General features: G+C 39.0%; 1 pseudogene; it reads left to right on the forward strand.

Annotated features, from left to right (window-relative positions):
- Positions 1-1233: 1233 nt before the first annotated feature.
- On the forward strand, positions 1234-13782 carry LOC112825128 (keratin, type II cytoskeletal 7 pseudogene; annotated as a pseudogene).
- Positions 13783-14098: the final 316 nt, after the last annotated feature.

The following is a 14098-nucleotide window of genomic DNA, read 5'->3' on the forward strand; positions in this document are numbered from 1 at the left end:
AAAAAGTGGTGTCCAGTAACCCCCAGCCTGCCCTTCCACTTTCTGTGGTTTCTGTTACCTGAGGTTGACCTCAGTCAGGAAGCAGATGATCTTCCTTCTGACTCATTGTCCGAAACAAGATCAGTAATAGTAGCTTAACACTAGGTCCCAATGCCTGCATCATTCACCTCCCTTCATTCATCACGTAGGCATTTTGTCATCTCATATCATTATGAGAGGGGTGAATATAGTACAATAAGATATTTTGAGAGACCATATAACTTTTATACAATATATTGTTATAATTGCTCTATTTTATTATTGTTTTCATCTCTTACTGTGCCTAATTCACAAATTAAACTTTATCTTAGGCATGTACATATAGGAAAAAATGTAGTCTGTATAAGGTTCAGTACTGTCTGAGGTTTCAGATTACCGCTGGGAGTCTTGGAATGTATCCCCCATGGGTAAGGGAGGTTACTGTACTCAGAACCCTTCTATTTTCTCTAGAGGCTGTAAAGCACCAGACATGAATTAAGCCAGCAGCGATCCTGCTTTGCCCATTCCAACTCACATTCTGGCTGATTTACACAGTTTTCAAAATTGTACAAACTACACAAAGCTCTTTCAGGGGTCAGAGCTGTCTGTTTTCAAAGCCACACAAAACCAGTTTCATTAATTTAAATCTTTGTGTGCATTTTCTTTCAGATGGGGATATATTGGATTGAATTATATATCCTATAGTGTGTACTCATTACAGATTTTTATGTCCAATTAATTTTTTAAATTTTTGACAGAAGGTGAGCACAAGTACTATTACTGGACACAGGTATAGAAAGAACTGCAGTTATTCATAAACTTTATTTATTTATATAAAGAGAGCATTTATTGTGTCTAGGTTCTATTAGGCAGGGAAATATAACCATGAAAATTTCATAAACCACTTAAAAAGGCTAATTCCTCTACTTTTGTGAAGCAGGGAACAGACAACATTCATTTACACACACATAGAGAGAGGACTAGTAGCCTCCATTCTATAACTACTGCATGGGTCTGCAAAACTCACTGGTAGGTTGTGGCTGGGTAACAAGATGACCAGGAATACACAACGGATCCCAAAGCCACACAGGTTGGCTGTTCCTCAATTCATAGGTTACTCTCCATTCTAGTGGGAATAACACTGTTTTTCTTCTTAAGTGATTTCAACTCATAATGGTGCATAAACAAGACAAAACACAGAGAGACAGCAAGGAGATGTCGGAATCCTTAAGACAAAGAAATATGAAGAGACAAGATTTCTTTTCATCTTCCATTGAACTGAAACCAGATTCTCTGTCGTCTTCAATTCAAAGAGACCAGATTGTTGGACCATATAATCAAAGCCAGGCTTCCGATGAAAGTCAGAAAAAAATGGTGGCCAGTGCAAACTCACCCAGAAACAAAACATCAAAAATGAAGCAGAAAAAGAGAAACAGTGAGTGAGACTGAAAGCAGTATTGTGACACAAGATTCTCCCCAGGAGCTGGAAAAAACTTCCCTTGACATGAGGGTCTCCCATGTTCATGCCTGTCTGGCACTGCAATTTAGTTGGTGCTCATGAATGATACCCCAGGATAGCTCAGTGAAGCTTCCAAATCACTTGTACATTGTGTTTTCTTTTCATGGTATTTTAAATTTCACTTGCATTATCCATGGCCATGCTTTTAAAATCCCAGCCTAGTGTGTTCCTGCCATGGGAAACAGTTTTCAAGTCATTGCTTCAGGAACATTCCCCAGAACAGTGTTTTCCAACCTGAGAATGGGATGGAGAACTATTGAAGGGGATCCATCAGCCCAGGGATATGTCACATATTGGCTGTGAACTAAATAAATAATAGGCTTCACACATGAATTAAATGATATTTTATAAGTATTTTATGCTGCTATGGTGAATAAAATACAAATTAACTTAGAAATTTCTGAATTCATAGTCCTTTTTTAGATATCGTGTATTCACTACTCAGATACTAAGTCCAGAAACTAAAGGTTGATGTCACTCAGTAGAAGTGAAGAGGGCAAATAATGCTCTGAACATCTTTTACATGAAGATCTTTATACATTCATTGAGAGGAATTAACTGGGGGCCAGGGAGGCTATCATAAATTAACCTATATTTTTTTCCTTGTCACAGTAAAGGTAGGGACAGCTTACTGAGGGTGGTTCCCACTGAAAATGTGGGAGCGGGGGATGGAGCCTTGATTTTTCCCATGTGAAATTTCTTATGAAGAGAGGTAGGATCCTAGAGAAGAAAGGTGGTGGCCCTCGTTCTTAGTCTTTGAAGTGGAAGATGTGGAAGCTGGCTTCAGTTCCATGTTCCTGGGGGCCGCTCTGTCCTGGGAGGGCTGTAAACTAAAAGTATGGTCTCTGGAGCTTTCACCTTCCGTCCAGGCTCAACCCCAGGTGTGTGTGTGTGGGGGGGGGGGGGTTGTAAAGATGCCATGAATAGGTTTGGGTAGGATTTGATTTTCTTTAAGGATCTGCTGTGAAAGGGCTCTCTCTCCACACAGGGAATACAGTAACAGTGATTTGAAACCCCTAGGTTAAGGAAGGGGAATAGAAAACAAAGAAGAGTATGAAACACTCATCAGGAAATGACAGCTTGAGAAGATGAGGCAGAATTAATTGTGCTGAATAAATGAGAGCACAGACTACTGACTTAGGAAGATTTGTGCTAATGCTCATGTGAAGGAAATTAAAATACCCAGGGGAGATTTGCAAATAGCGACACTTCCAGACCGTCTTCCTTTCATGATTCATTTTCATAGCCCTTTTAGGGAATTCTATACTCATGTTTATAATTCACTCAGAGCCTAAAGGATCTTTATTCCTATTGCATTATCCTGATTTATTTTGCAGCTTGGACTTTTCCTGTTCTTCTCTCACTAGCCCTGTTTTTAGAGTCAAATACCCATTCTTGGAGAGTTCCTTCAGCTCAGCATATTTTTCCTTCTGAGTTTTCTACCAGATTTTTTTCTGTAATACATTCTATAGATCATCAATGTTTCCTTAATTATCCAAGTTGGAGTTGAATCCAAGCAGATACCTAACTTCTTTTATCTAAGGGAAGGAGGAGATTTTTCTGAAGTCTTAACTCACTGTGTACATCCAGTGGGGGAAAATGGTCTTTATATTTGGAGAGTTTTGAAATCCAAGAAAGCATATTTGAATTGTGTACAATTGGTTAAACTTAAACTGGGAACTAGTATGTAAACATTTAAATGTAGGTAGTATTAAAGCTAATGAAGCAGTTGATTGCCATGTAATCTCTCTTAAAAAAATACTAAAAACTTTGTCTAACAGTTTGATGTTGTGCTTTGATTATATAAAATTTAGACATTTTAATTTGGGCCACATGATTTTATAGACCTATTTTTTCCCTATTAATATATTAGTAGAATGTTTTCATTTAATGTATAATTTAACCTAAACAGAAGTCTGTAAGCAAAGAAAAATAGACCTCTATTGTTCGCTATTTAAAATTTGAAGAAGTAACTCTTCAGTTTCTTTTTTGTGAGAAGAGTAGGAAATATAGATGGGGGTTGGGGAGAGAAGTTGGTTTTCTTTTTAAAAATTTTTTATTTGTATTTATTTTATTTGATTTATTTCATAAAACTTTTTAAATAATTGTATACTTACCAAAAGGTACAAACAAATGTACAGGGAGGTTCTAGGTACCCCTCAACTAGCCTCTCCATGTGTTAATATACTGTGTAACTGTAATATCAATACGAGGAAATTGACATTGGCATAATCTATAGAACTTATCCTGATTTCAGCAATTACATAAGTATCATTTGGGCATGCATGCATCTGTGTGGTTGTGTATATCTGTATAATTTTATCACATGTGTATCTCCATGTAACCAGGAGTAGAATCGAGATTCTATCAAGACTTTCTTGTGATCTTCCTTTATAGCTCCCTTCACACCTCTTCCTTGAATCCCTAATCCCTGGCAACCACTCATCTGTTCTCCATTGCTATATTTATGTTAATTCATGAGTGTGTAAATGTAATCATGCAGTATGATTTTTTTCACTCAGAATTTCCTTGACTTTCATCTAAGTTGCTATGTCAATAGTTGTTCCTCTTAATTGCCGAGTAGTATTCCATGGTATATATGTACCATAGTTTATTTATCCATTCATCTGTTGGTGGTGGTAGTTGGCAGGTTTTAGATATTATGAAGAAAGCTGTACAAGTTTCTTCATGAAAATAAGTTTTGATTCTAGGATACATACTCAAGAGTGCAATTTCTAAGTTGTAAATTCATTTTTAGCTTTTTTTTTTTTGAGAGTGAGAGAGTGTGTGCACATGTTCATGAGTGGGGGTTGGGAGGAGGGGCAGAGGGTGAGAGAAAGAGAATCTTAAGCAGGCTCCATGCCCAGCGGGGAGCTCATCACAGGGCTCAGGCTCACGACCCTGAGGTCATGACCTGAGCTGAAACCAAGAGTCAGGTACTTAACCCACTGGCCACCCAGTCATCCCAGTTCATTTTTAGTTTTGAAAGGAAATTGTTAAACTGTTTTCCAGAGTGGCTATATCATTTTACATTCCCACCAGCAACGTATGAGTAATGCAGTTTCTTCACATCCTCGCCAGCATTTGATATTACAATTCTTTATTTTAATAATTCTGATATATGCATAGTGATATGTCATTGTGGTTTTAATTTGCATTTCCCTAATGATGTTGAACATCTTTTTTATGTGTTCATAATATATATATATATTTCCTCTTCAATGAAATGTTTGTGCATATTTTTTGTTTACTTTTTAATTTTTTTTTTACTTTTGAGTTTTGAGAATTATTTATGTATTATAGATATTAGTCCTTTGTTGGATATGTTGTTTGCAAATATTTTCTAGTCTATAGCTAGTCTTTTTGTTCTCTTGGCAGGGTCTTTTGCAGAGCCAAAGATTTTCATTTGCTGAAGTCCAATTTATCAAGTTTTCCTTTTCTGGAACATTTATAAAGTGACTTTTTATGGAGCCTCTAGAACAGTGTTTTGTGAGTTTTTCGTTATTTTTTTAACTTTTATTTTGAAATAATTATAGATTCATAAGAAGTTGCAAAGATAGTACACAGAGGTAACAATGCCATGTACCCTTACCTGCTTTCTCCCAGTGGTTATATCTTATATAACTTTAATACAATATTATAATTAGGAAATTGACATTGATGGTACAGTGTGTGTGTGTTTGTATGTATAGTTCTATGTCAGTTTATCATAGTTGTAGATTCATGTAAACACCAACTTACTCAAGGCATGGAATGATCTCATCACCAAAAAGCTCTCCCTGGTGCTACTCCTTTATAGTCACATCTTCCTCCTACCCCCTCTCCATCCCTAACCACTGGCAACCATTAATTTGTTCTCCATGTCTATAATTTTGTCATTTAAAGAATGTTTTGTAATTGGAATTATATGGTATACGAATTTTTGAAACTGGCATTTTTTCACTCAGCATAATGTTGTTAAGATCCACATAAGTTGTTATGTGTATCAAATATTCATTCCTTTTTATTGCTGAGTAATATTTCATGGTTTCAGTTTGTTCAATTATTCATCCTTTGTCAGACATTTTGGCTCTTTCCAGTTTCTGGTTAATACAAATAAAACTGTAGGAACAATCATTGTGTAGATATTTGTGTGGATGTTAAGTTTTCATTCTGTGAAATAAATGCCTAGCTATGTGATTGCTGAATGGTATAAGTATATATTTAGTTTTTTTTTCAACTTTTTTATTGTTATGTTAATCACCATATATTACATAATTTGTTTTGGTGTAGTGTTCCATGATTCATTGTTTGTTCATAACACCCAGTGCTCCATGCAGAATGTGCCCTCTTTAATACCCATCACCAGGCTAACCCATCCCCTACCCTCCTCCCCTCTAGAAACCTCAGTTTGTTTTTCAGAGTCCATCATCTCTCCTGGTTCATCTCCCCCTCTGACTTACTCCCCTTCATTCTTCCTCTCCTGCTATCTTCTTCTTTTTCTTTTTTTTTTTCTTAAAATATGTTGCGTTATTTGTTTCAGAAGTACAGATCTGTGATTCAACAGTCTTACACAATTCACAGCGCTCACCGTAGCACATATCTTCCCCAATGTCTATCACCCAGCCACCCCATCCCTCCCACCCCCGACCACTCCAGCAACCCTCAGTTTGTTCCTGAGATTTTTAAAGAAACTATTAGTCTCTCTTCCAGGATAACTGTAGTATTTTATATTCTCAGCAGCAATGTGTGAGAGATCCAGTTTCTCTGCATCCTTGCAAGCATTTCATATTGTCACTATTTTTTAATAACAGCTTTATTGAGATATATGCTTTATTGAGATATTCACATATTATAAAATTTAATTCACAATTTATAAAATTTAAAGTGTACAATTCAGTCATTTTTAGGTGATTCAAAGAGTTGTGCAACCATCACCACTATTTAATTTTAGAGCATTTTCATCACTCACAAACTCCTTACTCATTAAGCAGTCATTTTCCATCCCTTATTCCTCTCCCAGCCTAGGGCTACCACTAATCTTTCTTTTTGTCTGAATTTCCCTATTGTGAACGTTTTATGTAAATGGAATTACACAGTATGGTCTTTTGTGCCTGGTTTCTTGAAGTTGGCTAGATGTTTTCAAGGTTCATTGATATTGTAGCATGCATCAGTACTTCATTCCTTTTTAAAGCTGGATAACATTCCATTGTATGGATGTACCACATATTGTTTATCCATTCATCTGTTGATACACACTTGGGTTGTTTCTACTTTTTTTGTAATCATGAACAATGCTGCTATGAAAATTAGTGCACAGATTTTTGTGTGGTTATGTGTTTTCATGATTCTTTGACATATTCCTAGGATTGAAGTTGTTGGGTCATATGTTTAGAATTTTGAGGAAATGTTTTCCAAAACAAGCCATTTTCCAATGGCTACACCACTTATACTTTCCCACCAGCAATATATGAAGATTGCAGGTTTTTTTTACATCCTTGCAAACATTTGTTATTGTCTGTTTTTTTAGATCATAGCAATCCTAGTAAGTGTGAAATGATATCTCATTGTGGTTTTGATTTGATAACCCTAATGACTAGTGAGATTGAGCAGATTTTTTGTGTACATGTTGCCCATTTGTGTATCTTCTTTGAAGAAATGTCAGTTCAAGTCTTTTGTACATTTTATAAATAGGTTATATGTTGTATGTCACATTGTATATAACTTTAGTACAATATCATAACTTTTGAATTATTGATTTGTACGAGTTTTTTTTATATATTCTGAATACAAGTTCCTTATCAGATATGTTACACTTTCTCCCATTCTGTTGGTTGCCATCTCTATATAAGCTCTATAGATTGTACCAATGTCAATGTTGATAGTATCCTTTGAAGCAAAAAATTTTTAATTTTGATGAAGCCCAATTTATTTTTCTTCTGCTGTTAGTGCTTTTGGTACTGTATCTAAAAAACTACTGCCTAATCCTAGGTCATAAAGATTTATTTCTATGTTTTCTTTCAAGACTTTTTTAGCTTTAGCTCTTACATTTAGTCTGTCACCCACTCTGAGTTAATTTTTAATTTATGGTGTGATATAGGGGTCCAACTTCATTCTTTTTTGCATGGATATCCAGTAGTTTCAAAAATGACTACTCTTTCCCCATTGAATATTCTTGGCACCATTGTCGAAAATCAATTGGTCATCAATCTCTGAATTTATTTCTGGACTCTCAATTCTATTCCATTGATCTATATCTCTATCCTTATGCCAGTACCATACTGTCCTGATCATTGTTGCTTTATGTCTTCAAATAAGGAAGTGTGAGTCTTTGAATTTTGTTCTTCTTTTCTAAGATTGTTTTGGTTATTCTGGGTACTTGCATTTCTTTGTTTTTTTTTTTATTAAAATATAAGTGATTTTATTTTAATTTATTTTTTATGAAGTTTTTAATTTTAATTCCAATATTGTTAACAAACAGTGTTATGTTAGTTTCAGGTGTACAATATGGAGATTCAGCAATTCTGTAAATTACTCAGTGCTCATCATGATTAGTGTACTCTTTAATCCCTATCACCTATTCCTACTCCCCCCAGCTCCCATCTGGTAATCATCACTTTGTTCTCTATAGTTAAGAGTCTGTTTCCTGGTTTGTCTCTCTCTTTTTTTTTTTCTTTGCTTGTTTGTTTTGCTTCGTAAATTCTACATATGAGTGAAATCAGATGGTATTTGTCTTTTTCTGACTGACTTATTTTGCTTAGTATTATACTCCTTGCATTTCTATATTAATATTATAATCAACTTGTGAACTTTTGAAAAAAATGTAGCTGGGATTTTGATAAGATTGCCTTGAGTCTTTAAATTAATTAATAATATTAAGTCTTCTAATCCATAAACAGTGGAATGTGTTTCCATTTATTTAGGTCTTACTTTAATTTTTTTCAATGATATTTCATAGTTTTCAGTGTACAAGTCTTGCATTTCTTTTATTACATCTATTCCCAAGTATGTTATTGTTTTTGATGCTATAGTGAATGGAATTGTTTTCTTAATTTAATTTTTGAATTGTTCATTGCTAATGTAAAGAAATACAATTGATTTTTGAATATTGGTCTACTACCCTAACTTTTAAAATAGTTTTTGAGTGGATTCCTTAGGACTTTCTATGCAAGATCATATCAGGGAAGCCCTCACTGATGAGGTGGTGTTTGAGCAGCGTGTTTCAAGTGGGGACAGGGAGGAGGTGTAAGATCAAAGACCTTGAAATGGGACATGTATATAGGTCTTCAAGGCACAGTGGGAAAACTGGTATGGGTAATGGTGAAGACTTTGGATTTATCCTGGAGAAGATGGGAAGCTATTGGGTGGTTATGAACAGAGTAGCAGTATGAAATGATCTTTCAGGCTGAATCTTGCTCCTTATTCTAGCCATAAAGGCAGCAATCATTTCCACCTTGAATTTTACAAGTGCCCTACTGTGAGTTTGTGTCATATACTTAGTGTCCTCCCTGGGCTCCTCTACACCTCTTGTATGAGACATTCCCTCAGACTCACACATATACCATTGTGGGGGTGGGCGGGTAGACAACAGGCCCTTGGAGCACCCTTGATCACTGGGAGACAGAAGCCAATGCTTCTTCCCTTCTCCCAGGTACATGGCTCTGAGAGGTATTCATGGTGCCCCTTACAAGTTCCTCTTGGGACAAAGCATCAGCTGGTTGAGTTACACTTTTATTGACTCTACCTCCTTTCCTATTTTAATGCCTGTTCCTTCCACTTGCACGCTGGGACAAAGAAGACTTTGTCTCATACTTTATGTACACAGAAGCCTTTGTCTCATACTTGGCCTTCAGGATCTTCAGGCAGAGATACACAGGGTTTAGGAAAATCCTTCTGGCTACTGGACTGGGGAAGGGGGACACACAAGGGGGAAACAGAAAGAGCAATTAGAGATGATTCAGTTCTTCAGGGAGAGGTGATAGCAACTCAGCCCAGAAAGGTCTGTGAGAGTGGGAAGCATGGTTGGATTGTGGATGTTTTAGAGGTAGAGCCAATAGGATTTGTTAATGAATTGGATGTGTGGTATAAGAGAGCGAGTCAAGGGTGACCCCAAGTGGATGAGCCATGACAGCATGGAGTTACGGATGCCTTTGGTAGTGGATAGTTTGGAGAACTTGGTTCAGGAGAATTAGCCTTGAGAAGCCCATCGGGCATTCAAATGGAGATTCCTTATATTACATATATTGAAACGGAGACCAAGGAGGTGAAAAAAAATCATGTAGTTTAAGGTCATATCAGTAAGAAACCAAAATAAAAAGATAAAAGGAAGGCAAAAGAAAAAACCCATATCTATGTATCCTATCAATATATATCCTAAATGCTTCACCTCCTCTTTGACCTGGCATTAATCTGTTCCCAGAAATTTTGTGGAGAGAAAAGTCTTCTGGAGCAAGTGTCGGCTTTGGATTTGATGTGGTCTTAGGGACATAATGGCAGGGAAAATGAAGGCTGAATAGTTTCATGCTCTCATTTTATGTTTTCCTGAACATCTTTTTTTTTTTTAAAGATTTTATTTATTTGAGAGAGAATGAGAGATAGCACAAGAGGGAAGAGGGTCAGAGGGAGAAGCAGACTCCCTGCTGAGCAGGGAGCCCGATGTGGGACTCGATCCCAGGACTCCAGGATCATGACCTGAGCCGAAGGCAGTTGCTTAACCAACTGAGCCACCCAGGCGCCCTGAACATCTTTTGATTATGTTACTTATGCCTGAGATCAACTGAGAGGTTGTGGTTCAGAATCTTTGTTACCACCTGAGGGGGGAGAAGGGAGGCTCAGAAAGGCTAAATGATTTAACTGAAACGGCATAATTAATTAAAGTTTTTGCCAAAATGGAGATTTATGCCATGGAGCTCCCCTGTGCTGTCTCTCCACATTCCCTCCTACCTGGATGAATGTTCCAGTGGAGCCAAAGCCATTCTCTGGGCAGCTCTTCTCAGCCTGGCTTGGGAGTCTTGGAGCCTGGAGCTCTCCACACTGCTTCTTCGAATGACTCTGAAGTGACCAAGTGTGATCCACCACAGAATCCCAGGACCTTACTGGGCTGCCTTACTGAGAAGGATGGTGTCTACTGATATTTCTAAACTGCTCTGTCTAACGTCTTGCAAAAACTTGCAACTGATGGAGCAAAAGACCCTTTCATTACCGTGGCAATAACTGAGTCAGTGAGTCACTCACTGGCCGAAGGCCAAGTTCAGCTGTCAGGTGCCTGAAAGTTGTGAAGAGAAGATAATGCATTTTCCTCTCCAGGGAGAAGAGAAAACACATTTCCCTCTTTCATCTGTATCAAGGTTATCAACTTAGTGGTTGTCTGAGCTTATAAAACTGACCTTAAACTTCCATGAACATTTATTGCCTTTTTTATTTTTTGTACAATAACGTATTTTTAATTTTGTTCTGTAAAGTGTTAACTGTTTTTGTTCAGTACCTTGCACATAGGAGTTTTCTGTCCTATATGCATTATAAAATGCTGATATGATATGAAACACCTAGCATAGATTTGGTGTTGATACATGGTCAACAGGTGTAAGAATGAATTGTTTTACTAGCCATTGAGAACTGAGTCCTTGAGACCATCCTGGAAAGTTGTAAGAATGTGATTTGGCTTTACAGATATGGTAAAATCAAAGAACAAGGAATGGAAGGAACCATATGAAGTGTAGAGAATGGAAGGGGAAAAGAGTATTTTAAAATTTTCTCTATAAAAAGCATTAAGAACTAAAGAGCACCCTGATAATGCCACCCAACACAAGGGGCAAATACCAGGCTTTTTATGTTTAGTGAAGATACACAGCCTGGTGCTGTAAGCCTTAAGTGTTTAAAAAACAACCATAATTACTATGTCTTTGCTTGTCACTAAGCAAAGAGACATGGTTCCAGCACCAGTACCTTTCCATGACGTGGGGTTTGGTTTTGCCTTGGTAGTAAGATAAGGTGATCAGTAGTAATTGTTGGCAGAACTTGAGAAGGGGTGAACAGACACTTGGATACTTCTGCAAATGTTTTAGAGCAATACACAGTTCATGCATGGATGATTACAATGGCTTGAAAGATGGTCCCCTTGCTTCCTCTGGGTGTAGTGAGAAGCAGAGTTTTGTCTGTCTATGGACTGAGAACAGGACCGGCTTCTAGCCACCCTGCTGGTTCCACAGTTAGAAAGCTTTTCACCAGTTCAGGGAAGTCTCAAAGACAGCATTGAAGCTAAAGAGAAAATAAAGGCAAAGAAAGCTATTAGAAGAGGGGAGTTCAGCATGAAATAAAAATGTAAAAAAGGTGTTGTTATTGCCCTCAGATTCATGTTCAAGTTGGCCAAGGTATTTCTTTGCTGGAGTTTTGGGCTTGCCTGGTAGGTTTGGGAGCTCAGAAGAAAAGTGAGCATGGAGGACCAGGGAACCAGGCTGCATCTTATATGTAAACCAGCCACCTAGCTTCTACCCACCTGAGCAGAGCTGGTCTCTAACCAGCAAGGATAGAACTCTCCTATGTGCAGCACCAGAGGCCTTCAGATCTCTGAGACACATTCATGTTATGAATCCTACAAAAAGAATAGATCATTGCTATTAGTCTAGATTCAAATAAAATACAAGATGTCTACTTATAGGTATATTTCAAGCCATGTAATGTTTGGGACATACTTGTACTAAAAAGTATTTATTATTTATCTTAATTTCAAATTTAACTGGGCGTCTTGTATTTTATTTAGTATATCTGGCAACTCTGTATCAGGCTAACCTATTACAAATGATGGTAAGGGAATTCGGCTCCCTTGCGCCTGCTCAGTCCAGCCCGGTCTAGCCAGTGTGTCCATTCACTTAAGATCCTGGGCCTTTAGTTCCGGCTCCACTGCCTTTCCAGGGTGGGGCACCCAGGTGTGCCTGAGCTCTGTACACCCCAGTGGCTTCAGCAGCAGTAGCCTCTACAGCCTGAGTGCCTCCCGGCCATGCGTGGTCCTGTGCTTTCCCTACGCAGGCCCAGTGGGCATTAGCATCCACAAGGTCACCATCAATCAGAACCTGCTGGCTTCACTGCAGGTGGATATCGAACCCTCCATCCAGCAGATGCACCAGGAGGAGCACGAGCAGATCAAGACCCTCAACACCAACTCCCTCCTTCATCCATAAGGTGCGGTTTCTAAAGCAGCAGAACAAATTGCTGGAGACCAAGCGGGCCCTGCTGCAGAAGCAGAAGTCAGCCAAGAGGAACTGACCTCCCACCCCCCCAGGCATCTTTGAAGCCCACGTTGGTGGCCTGTAGAGGCAGCTTGAGTTGCTGCAGCTAGCTGGGGGCTGCCTGGAGGTGGAGCTGCAGAACATGCAGGGCGTTGTGGAAGACTTCAAGAACAAGTACCAAGATGAAATTAATCATCCGCCGGCTGCTGAGGATGAGTTTCTGCTGCTAAAAAAGGACACAGATGCTGCCTGCATGAACAAGGTGAATTTGGAGGCCAAGGTAGATGCCCTGACTAATGAGATCAACTTCTTCAAGACCTTCTATGAGATGGAGTTGGCAGAGCTGCAGTCCCAGATCTCGGACATGTCCATGGTGCTGTCCATGGACAACAGCCACTCCCTGGACCTGGATGGCATCATCATTGAGGTCAGGGGCCAGACCAAGAGATGGCCAAATACAGCCAAGCTGAGACTCAGGCCTGGTACCAGATCAAGTTTGAGACCCTCAGGTCCAGGCTGGGAAACATGAAGACGACCCCTGGACTACCCCACTGAGATTGCAGAGATGAACCATGCCATTCAGAGGCTTCAGGCTGAGATCGACAGCAGTAAGAACTAGTGTGCTCAGTTGGAGGCTGCCATTGCTGAGGCTGAAGAACATGGGAAGCTGGCACTTAAGGATGCACGTGCCAAGTAGGAGAAGCTGGAGGCCGCCCTGTGGCAAGCCAAGCAGGACATGGCATGGCAGCTCGGAGAGTACCAGGAGCTCATGGATGTCAAGATGGCCCTCAACATTGAGATCCCCACCTACCACAAGTGGCTGGAGGGTGAGGAGAGCAGTTGGCGGGAGATGGTGTGGGAACTGTGAACATCTCTGTGCTGAACTCTGCTGGTGGAGGTGGCAGGAGGCTGGCCAGGCTGGTCTTCAGAGGAGCCATGAGCAGCGATGCCTTGAGCTTCTTGAGTGGTGGAATGCCTGGGGCCATCAAGTCCTATTCCATCAGGACCTCAGCTGCCATCCACAGGAGCGTAGGAAAATGAGCCCTGGTGTGCAGAGATCCATACCCCTGTCCTCCACAGTCACAGGAGGACTCCCATCCGTGGTGCCAAGACTGCCAGGCAGTCTGAAAAATGATGTCAGAAGAGCTTCCAATAAATCAGCCTTTCTGGAAATAAAGCAAAACCTCAAAACAAAAAACAAATAATGGTAAGAGACATTACCTGCTTAGGAATAATAAAATCAAATGTCCAAGGATGTATGATATTGGTGGGAACACCACTAAATATGTGTCTATAGGAGAAATTCATTACTATTTCACCTTTTTATCAGTGAATGAATAGTAAACATTATTAAAAA

This window comes from Callorhinus ursinus, unplaced genomic scaffold, assembly GCF_003265705.2.
Source record: "Callorhinus ursinus isolate GAN/ISIS: 27379988/994484 unplaced genomic scaffold, GSC_fseal_2.0 scaffold12, whole genome shotgun sequence".
NCBI lineage: Eukaryota > Metazoa > Chordata > Mammalia > Carnivora > Otariidae > Callorhinus > Callorhinus ursinus.